The sequence below is a fragment of the Octopus sinensis genome, linkage group LG14, assembly GCF_006345805.1.
Source record: "Octopus sinensis linkage group LG14, ASM634580v1, whole genome shotgun sequence".
Taxonomy (NCBI): domain Eukaryota; kingdom Metazoa; phylum Mollusca; class Cephalopoda; order Octopoda; family Octopodidae; genus Octopus; species Octopus sinensis.
In genome coordinates, this window is record NC_043010.1 from 34,703,634 (window position 1) to 34,713,633 (window position 10,000).

A 10,000-nucleotide genomic window follows, 5' to 3' on the forward strand; every position below is an offset into this window, starting at 1 on the left:
TGGAATTTGAACACAGAATATAAAAAAAGATGAAATACCACTAAGCATTTTTCCCTAGAGTGATAACATTTCTGTCAGCTTTTGTTCATTAATTTTTAATGGATATGTAATTACATTTGTTGGCTAACCTACAGAAAATTGCAAGAAAAAATTCCCTCACACATGCATCACATGCATCAACAAAATTATAGAAATGATACACACAGCATTTTAGATGAACCAAATGCTCTTGGTCATAGAATGGATGAATATATCATTAACCTTCTTTCTACCATAATTCACTGCATCAGTTTCTTTTAATTTAAAACTAATAAAGAATTTAGTGAAATAACATTGTGGTTATCAATCTGGAGTTTGGAACATAAATTACTTTGAAATTCTGATGGAAGGATTTAATTTAGGCCATTTTAAATCAGTAGTTCTCAATAATTTTTTTCTACTTATGGAACACTTTTATTCCTATTTTACTCTGATGGACCCTCATAGCCATTTGATGTCTAAAAACTCCTGTTATATTTTTATGATTAAATATTATTAAGAATTGTATTAAAAAAATGTTTGACTATTTTGTATATTGTAGAAATATAACCAGTTTATTGCACCTAAATTTTAACAACAGAATCTTATATGGATCCCCACCCACAAGAACCATATCGAGAACCACTGTTTTAAATCATAGAACAAAGTGTGGTCTCAGGTTGATTGGTATTAATGGGTTAAAGAAGTAGTAAAATAATCTATATCTATAAAACTGTCCTTGGATGAAAATTGTATGCACATTTTGCTTTGATGGTTAATGGCGGCCAAACTGAGGATAGAATCAAGCTGAAAATTGGCAGGGATACTAAATGCTTGGTGAGGATGAGACCCGTGATGGTTAAAATTTGCAAGCTATAAAGATGTGGTTGCTATGGCAAAAAGAGTAATTTTTTATCGATTCAAGGGGGCCCAGAACCCCTCTAGGTTTGTGCGATTGGATTTTAATGCCCAGTGGCATGCACTGCAGGCTGTTGTGCTTAATAAACATACATTTAGTCATGAAATTCTGGCTACTAGGAAACGATTTTTCATTGTGAAAAAACGAGTGCTTTTTGCCCTCATTTTCTTTTTAATTTTTAATAAAATTTTCGTTTTTTTTTTAAATTCCTCATCTTTAAAATGTTGCCTGAGTAGACCCAAATGAAATCAGGTTATAATGCTAGTATAAAATATATCTGACCTGAATCACAAATGAACAGTTAGAATGAATTATAGAATCATCAGAATTAAAAACCTTTTCAGCACCTTATCACAAACTTACCAGCCACAGAGCAAACTCCAGAAAAACAATATAATACACAAATGTCAAAGTAATCATGAGAGTTGTAAACATTATGACTCAAACTGTTACATTTTCTCGTTAGCTGACCCTGTACTTGGTTAGTTCACATTAATCCCACAAGGAATATCGGATTGGTTTCCTGGTTGCTCTGGTGTATATATTCCTCCCTGGGTGGGGCGCTGGTCTGTTGCAGGATTACTTATTTTTACCAGCTGAGAAGATTGGAGCAGTGTGAAATGAAATGTTTTGCTTAAGAACACAATATATCACCTAGTTCAGGAGTCAAAACCACAATCTTACAATCTTACACTCTAACCTCTAAGCCATGTGCCACCATTGTATTTGTAGCATTATTATTCAAAACACAAAACTAGTTTTAAAAAATATTAGCCAGATAACACTATCTCCTAAGATTTAAGGAAAAGAAAATGAACTAAGATAGCATTGTTAATAGAGAAATACAAACAAAAAATCAATACACAGATTCAAAACATAGGAAGTATAACAACAAACATAAAAGCAAACAAGCTGACCATTAAATAATTTTGAATCAGGCAATGATGATTTTATGTTCCCTGGCTGCTTACAAACAAAATGCTGCAACAATGTGCAACTGTCACCATTTCATTCAGAAGATGAAGACAAGGTCTTTAAACATCAATGGCTTAAGAAACATTATTGTTCCAAACTAAGTCTGAAGGATATATAAGAAAATATGAAGGATTTTTAATACAGAAGATTAAACTCAAAACACAGCTATGTCTTTATTATATCCTTTTTGAAAGGAAAGTTATTCTCTGTGAATACAAATGCACACATCTATCTACCTCTGTGTGTGTGTGTGTGTGTGTGTGTGGTGTGTGTGTGTGTGTGTGTTGTGTGTGTGTGTGTGCGCGCGCGCGTGCGCGCGTGTGTGTATTCATGGAGAATAACTTTTCTTTCAAACGTGATATGATAAAGACAAGGCTGTGTTTTGGGCTTGGGTGAGGTTGGGAAGTTGGAATGTGGGCAGTCTTTGTAGAAGGGGAACTGAGGTGTGTGAGGAATTGACGAAGTGGAGTGTGGATGTGTGCTGTGTGCAGGAGGTTAAGTGGAGGGGCCAGGGTGCAAAATTTGTGGGGGTCAAGGGAAGAAGGTACAAGTTGTGGTGGTCAGGAAATAGCAGGAGCATTGGGGGTGTGGGAGTTTTGGTGAAGGAAGAAATCTGTGAGAAGGTGGTGGAGGTCAGGAGAAAGAGTGACAGAGTGATGATAGTAGTGTTAGCATTTGAGGAAGAAGTGGTGAGGGTGATTTGCTGGTATGAGAGACCAATGGTGAGAGAAATGTGTGGCATGAGGCTGTTTGATAAGAGGAGGACTGAGGACTTGATGGGGATGCTGGGGTTGGAGGAATCAGTGGAATGGTTGGCAAGGGCAAATGGAGTTTGGTGGTATGGACCTGTGTTGATGAGGGATGAGGAGCATGTTCTGAAGAGGGTGCTAGAGTTTGAGGTAAATGGACAGCGAAGGTAGACTGAAGAAAGTGTGGAGGGGACAGGTGGAGGAGGAGATTGACAGGGTTGGCATGAGAAGGGAGGACATCTAAAACCAGGCAAGATGGTGTGAGGGTGGTTGCTATGCATTGAGGTAGATCCAGCCCCCTGTTAATGGAGACAAAACCTAGATTCCAACTGATGGATGAATATATATATATATATATATACATACATACACACCACATTTATATGTATATATATATATATATATATATAATATATATATATATATATATATATATATATATATAGATATAGATGTATACCTACATATACATTATACATAAATATATATATATATATACACTAGCAGAGATACCTGGTGTTGCTTGGGATTAAAATGGCATAGTTTGTATATAATATATTACAGTTATGTTGAAACAGGTGATATGGGAAAGTGCAGCATTGACGACAAAACATTTGTGGAGTAAATTATGGGCTAATTCAACTAAACGACATGTCATGCCTCTCTTTGGAGTATTCCAGGCTCTAACCTGTCATGGAAATTGCAGGTGTGGCGTATGTGATTTTCGTTGTCAGTGGATAGACTTTCCTTTGCCGCTGTCTGTCTTGAGACTCCATTTGATGGGCTGCAGCATGCATTTGCTGATCTTGGGAAAGTCACATCTCCCTTTTCTCTTGAGACTCCATATAGATATATTACATTGTGTCTGGGGAGAGTCATTCTCTTTTAGTGCCTTATTAATTTAATGAATGCTGTAGCACATCAAATGGAGTCTCTGCTCCTCTCTCTCTTGAGACTCTTGCCTTCAGTTTTCTACAATCCTCCTTGCTTTATAGTGCTTTATAGTTGTTTCTGGAGAGATAACATCTTTTCTTTGGTGGCATCTTTCAATATTGTAAGCAAAAAATTATGAACATAGAAAAAAATTTTATATTAATCGCTATTTTTGTAAGCAGTTGTATGTATAAACAATATTAGGGTCTTATGAAAAGTGAAAGAATAAAAGTGAAACAATATTATACCACTGAAAAAAGATCAGAAGGGTTGTATAGGGAGGGCTACAGCCCCCTATATTGGCAAGGGCCAAAACTTGACTCCCCTAGAACCTTCTCCGAGTAATGTGAAACCTTCATGCCAAATTTGGTACAGATTGACCCAGCGGTTTTGCCATGCCCAGAGGAAAAACATACACACACAACACACAGTGGATTTCATAGATATATTATATTGTGTCTGGAGAGAGTCGTTCTCTTTTAGTGCCTTATTAATTTAACAACCTCACCGGTCCGATTTCCACTCATTTACTATAAAGCAAACCATATACAAAAACGAAATAAAATTAGCTTTACAGATATATCTATATATATATATATATATTGTATTTAGGAACGGTCATTTTGCCAGTTTAGCCAATAAATTATTGGCTAAACTGGCAAAATGACCATTCCTAAATACAACAACATCTGTTTCAACACATGATTTCACATCAAGAATCTTGCAAAACAAATATATAAACATATATATATATTACAAATACTACATACATATATATATATATTAATATATATATATATATATATTATATATATACTATATGCATACATACATACATATATATATATTATACTATGCATAAATTAGTACAGGATGTCACCAACAGTAAACAACATGAAATACGGAAACAAATGAGTTCAATACACAAACAATGAGAGAAACAAATGGAAAACAGGATATATATATATATGTATATATATATATATACACATATATACATAAATACGTACATACATATATATATATATATATATATACACACATACACACACACACACACACACATAATTCATTATGTGTGTGTGTGTGTGCATGTGTTTCCTCTATGCGCAGCCAAACTGCTGGATCAATCTGAATGTTTTTCATTACTCATGGAAGGTTCTAGAGCAGGGTCACTAACTTTTTTACTTTTTTCAAAAACAGAAATATGTTTTACATACCTGTCATATACGTCGGTTTTGTTTTTTCGCTTTAAAGGTAAATGATTCTGATAGAAGTAAACACGCTATTGAATAATTCTCTGTCGTACGTCTACAACCCCACCTCTTTTTAAAACGCTTTTTAATTGTGATAATGAAACAAGAGGTTTAGTCCTTACTGCCAAAATTCATTTCTCCTGGGAACTATAATGGCGATGATGTCTTCATTCCACGGATCCCATTAGTCGCATATGACCTTCCCTATGAATTTAAATGGCTCTGAAACTAAGTTTTGCTATGTTCATAAACAAATCTCAAGCACAATCTCTCAACGTTGTTGGACTTAATCTTACTTCTTTCATGGGCAGCTATATGTAGGGTGTTTGCGAATTGGAAGCCCCAAAACTCTTTTTCTTTGTACACCAATTAAAGGATACACTGAAAATATTGTATATTTAGAAGTTCTACAAAATTAAACTGTGACTGATTTCAGGATTTGTTTTAATAACGTTGGTTATACTCACATCATCTGATAGAATTTTTCTGAAGATATCTTTTTTATCAGAATGAATATATTTATTTCCTTTAACATTCTTTAAACTTCCTAGCAACATTGGGTACTCAGGCTAGCATATGTGTGTGTGTGTGTGTGTGTGTGTGTGTGTGTGTGTGTGTGTGTGTGTGTGTGTGTGTGTGTATACATACATACATACATACATACATACATACATACATACATACATACATACATACATACATACATACATACATACATATATAGCACATGCCTGGCAATTGGAACATACATATTAATTGATAGCAAGGTACAGTATTTCATTTTGCAACCATATTATGCTACCAAGTATATTAAAGATTTACAAGCCATGTAAATCATTAACATCATCATCATCAGCATTATACTCATTTCATACTTGTCTTCCATGTTGTCATAGGTTGGATGGTTTGATAAAGAGTTGCATCTGGCCCCAACATCAGCTTTGGCATGGTTTCTACAGATGGATGCCCATCCTAATGCCAACAACTTTACAGTGCGTACTGGGTGGTTCTTCCATGACACTGGCACTAGTGAAGTTGCCAAGTCACTTACAAAAAAAAAAAAAGAAAGGAAAGAAAGAAAAACCTATTTGACTGAGTGGTATTGTATTTGAGTGCGAGAAAGGTGGATTTATGCCTGGTGTTGAAGGGTAAAGTATGATAGAGAGACAAGCACAGGTACTGTATCCCTGTTGACAAGCTCCTAATATTTAAAATAGCGTTAAGACTTATGGTCTGCAAATTAGTAGCTCTGATTTTCTATAGCTACTGTAATTGCTGAGAATATAAATAAATTAGCTGATTATTTCTCTGGGGTTTGTCACATTGATGAAGATGCCCCTGATGAGAATCCAATAAAAAGTTTTTCATCATTCCTTTCAATCTAGGGAGAAACAGCTAAATTAGCCTTGTTTATAAAAGTACTATATAGTTTATTATAGAGAAGAGAAATGGCTACCCCAGTGTTACTAGAGGATGGGTGAGAATAGCTGGAAGGGAGATAAAGCTTGTGATGACAGGGTGCCAGAGCATACTCATAAGGTACAAGATGGTGAATATAAAGGAGAATAAACAGAGTGGATCATTGGAGAAAGGAAGGGTGGGAAAGGAGAGTGGCAGATGGTTAGAGATGGGGCTAGAGGGAGATGTAGTGAGTGACAAACATGGGCAGAGCTGTGGTTGATGGTTAATATCAGTATGGAGGCAGATGAAAGAAAAATAAGTGGCTCAAGAAGGAGGAGGTAACAAGAAGCCTGAATAATATATCTTTGCTACTAGTTATATCCATGCCAAACTTTTAATAGGTATTTTTAACTGATATGCAGAGCTTTTGAGTTCAGACACTTACATCTCATGCTTTCCTGATAACAGATCTGTGGAATTGGCCTCTTGCCTCATTTATTTTGAGGCAAGGTTCCTATTTCACTTTTTCTAGAAACTTACATGAATAGTACTGGCATGGCTGTGTGGTTAGGAAGTTCATTTCTCAACATGTTTTTGAGATTCAGTCCCAGTGTGTGTGTCCTTGAACTTATGCCTTGTAAGAGAATTTGGTAGATGGAAACTGTATGTAAGTTTGTCATAAATACACACATTCATGTATGTATGTATAGATTGTTTGAAGTAATGTACAAATTTTACATATTAAAATAAAGAGGTAATCAGAATTTTGGATAATTATTTTAGTGCTTTAGTGAATTTGGGGATTCATCAGAAATGATCACTTCTGAAGATTCTCCATGTTGTAACATAATTTGTTATGTACAATAAATAAGATAGCCAGACACTGAGCACAGGAGTGGCTGTGTGGTAAGTAGCTTGCTTATCAACCACATGGTTCCAGGTTCAGTCCCACTGAGTGGCATCTTGGGTAAGTGTCTTCTACTATAGCCTCGGGCTGACCAATGCCTTGTGAGTGGATTTGGTAGATGGAAACTGAAAGAAGCCCGTCGTGTATATGTATATGTATATATATATGTGTGTGTTTGTGTGTCTGTGTTTGTCCCCCCCCACCCCCAACATCGCTTAACAACCAATGCTGGTGTGTTTACGTCCCCTGTAACTTAGTGGTTCGGCAAAAGAGGCTGATAGAATAAGAAATAGGCTTACAAAGAATAAGTCCTGGGGCCGATTTGCTCGACTAAAGGCGGTGTTCCAGCATGGCTGCAGTCAAATGACTGAAACAAGTAAAAGAGTAAAAGAGTAAAGAGACAACAGTAACAACAATGTAACGAACTAACAAATCTCTTTATGAACCAACAATCAAATATTCCTTGTGAACTAACCAACTGACACCTTCTGACTTCACTGCAAACTAACACGAACTTCACTTGACTCCGAAATCTGAACCCTGATCTCACTCAGATTGTTACTATTTATAGTTTACTCAGATCAGTTTATCTCTTGCAAGAGGCATTGTAACTCTCATCACAACATCTCCACTTTTGAGATTTCAACTATTGTAAGAAAGTGGAATTTCTTTTATTTTTTTCTTTCCAGCACCTCTCCCTCTTTTTCTTCTCTTTTTTTAGCTGTTGTATCTTAATTGTTGTCTGACTTTTAAGGTAGTATTTTTCATTGCACACAGCACTTTTTTCTTTTCATTGTACTCAGCACACTTTTTTTTTGTAAATTTAATATCTTTTTCGTTTAGATATTACTTCCAGATATTCAGTCTGCTTTTGTTTTCTGAAGCTAATTCTATGGGGTCCAATATCTCTTGGTACTGGCACTTCAAACAAATCATAGAAGACTTCCATTGGTATTATCCTTCATTCTTCTGTATGTCTCATCTTTAACTGGTTAAGGTATCAAATGTTCCGAATGTTATCCTTTAATTAAATACATCATGTTTCCTAATCTTTTGATTACATAGTCATCCTCCCAACCTTCTTTACCATTTTTGTAATTTTTAAAATGAATTTTATCTCCTATTTCGAAATATTTTGTAAGATTTCTTGTATTTCCTTCAAATGTATTTATTGTCTTTCCTTTATTTGTATTTTTCCTGGCAATAATTTATCAAAGATCGATTTTATTTTAGGTGTGAACATTAACTTTGCTGGTGACTTTCCTGAATTAGTATTTGGATTTGGCATTATTCTATATACTCTCAAAAATTTCGTTAGTGCCTCATCATAATCTAGCTCATTCCTAGCTTTTATTAGAGCTCTTTTGAACATGTCAACAAATCTTTCTGCCTGTCCATTTGACCTCAGGTGGTAGGGTGGAGTAATGATGTGCTTTATAGCATGTATTTTGCGGAAATTTCTTAATTAATATCCCTTTACTCTTTTACTCTTTTCTTTACTCTTTTACTCTTTTAATTGTTTCAGTCATTTGACTGTGGCCATGCTGGAGCACCGCCTTTAGTTGAGCAAATGACCCCGGGACTTATTCTTTGTAAGCCTAGTACTTATTCTATCAGTCTCTTTTGCCGAACTGCTAAGTTACGGGGACATAAACACACCAGCATCAGTTGTCAAGCGATGTTAGGGGTGACAAACACAGACACACAAACATACGTGCACACACACACACACACACACACACACACATATATATATATATTATATAACAGGCTTCCTTCAGTTTCCATCTACCAAATCCACTCACAAGGCTTTGGTCAGCCTGAGATTATAGTAGAAGACACTTGCCCAAGGTGACACACAGTGGGACTGAACCCGGAACCATGTGGTTCATAAGCAAGCTGAATTTTGTTCCATTATCTGAAACACCATATTGAGCAAATAACTCAAGTAGGAACTTTATTGTTGTCTTTGCTGTGGGCTTATTACATCTGCATATCTATGGCCACTTTGTATAGCTATCCACAATGATTAGATAGTATGCGCCATTCACTGGTCCAGTGTAGTTGATATGTATTCTGGGCCATGGGTTCTCAGTCTTTGTGCATAGACCTAGTTTGTCTGAGAGTACTTGTAGAAAAAATTTTTTTAATTTTCTCTTTAAATCTCCAGATGAATTATTTTTAGAGGAATGACCATTTATGTTTTTACAATAGATATTTATGGGGATGTCCCACAAATCAAATAATTCTAACCAATTGGCATGACACAGATCAGTTGCATTTTTAATGATGAAAACTTTCGCTTTGCATGTTTTCTCTCGAAATGTGACATTACGCCTATGAAATGTAATATGTCGCCCATCGTGCTACAGGCAGATTTCGCTGTTTTCTCAACATAGGTTTCCCTATTTTCTTCCATGTGTCCATATTTATTATTGAAATATCACTTCCAGTGTCCAATATGCATTCCATTTATTTTTACGTGTACAAATTTTCTTATTTGGGAGTTGATTTTTGTTTCTGCTAAGAGCACTCTAGGATTTTTAAAGTTTGACCTTTGTAATTTTGTTCAGCAGTGTGAACTCTTGTGACCAATTCTTTTGCAACTGTAACATTTTTGATTTTTAAATTGACAGTCTTTTCTGAAATGATTGTATGTTAGATCTTGGTTTGCTTGTTCCAATTTGGAAAGAAGTCTTGCGTGAATTTCTGTATCTTCACTTGCTGTAATGCCTTGTATGAAAATAAGACACTTGAACATCTCAGGTGTAAGTCCTTTCAGTTTAAAACTTTCACACAACCTGTTGATTGTTCCTGCATCTGTGATAAAATCATCATTCTC

General features: G+C 35.5%; 1 protein-coding gene across 2 annotated transcripts in view; it reads left to right on the top strand.

The window, feature by feature from the left end:
• The window catches only part of LOC115219252 (orexin receptor type 1-like), a 35,878-nt gene that overhangs the window by 8,553 nt on the left and 17,325 nt on the right, over positions 1-10,000 (top strand). The window contains exon 1 of one of the 2 annotated variants that reach the window (XM_036508870.1): positions 8,710-8,750. The exons of the other annotated variant lie outside the window; for it this stretch is intronic. The gene's annotated coding sequence lies outside the window, so the exon portion shown is untranslated. Of the gene's footprint in view, positions 1-8,709; positions 8,751-10,000 lie in introns of those variants that run through there. 2 annotated transcript variants of the gene reach the window in all.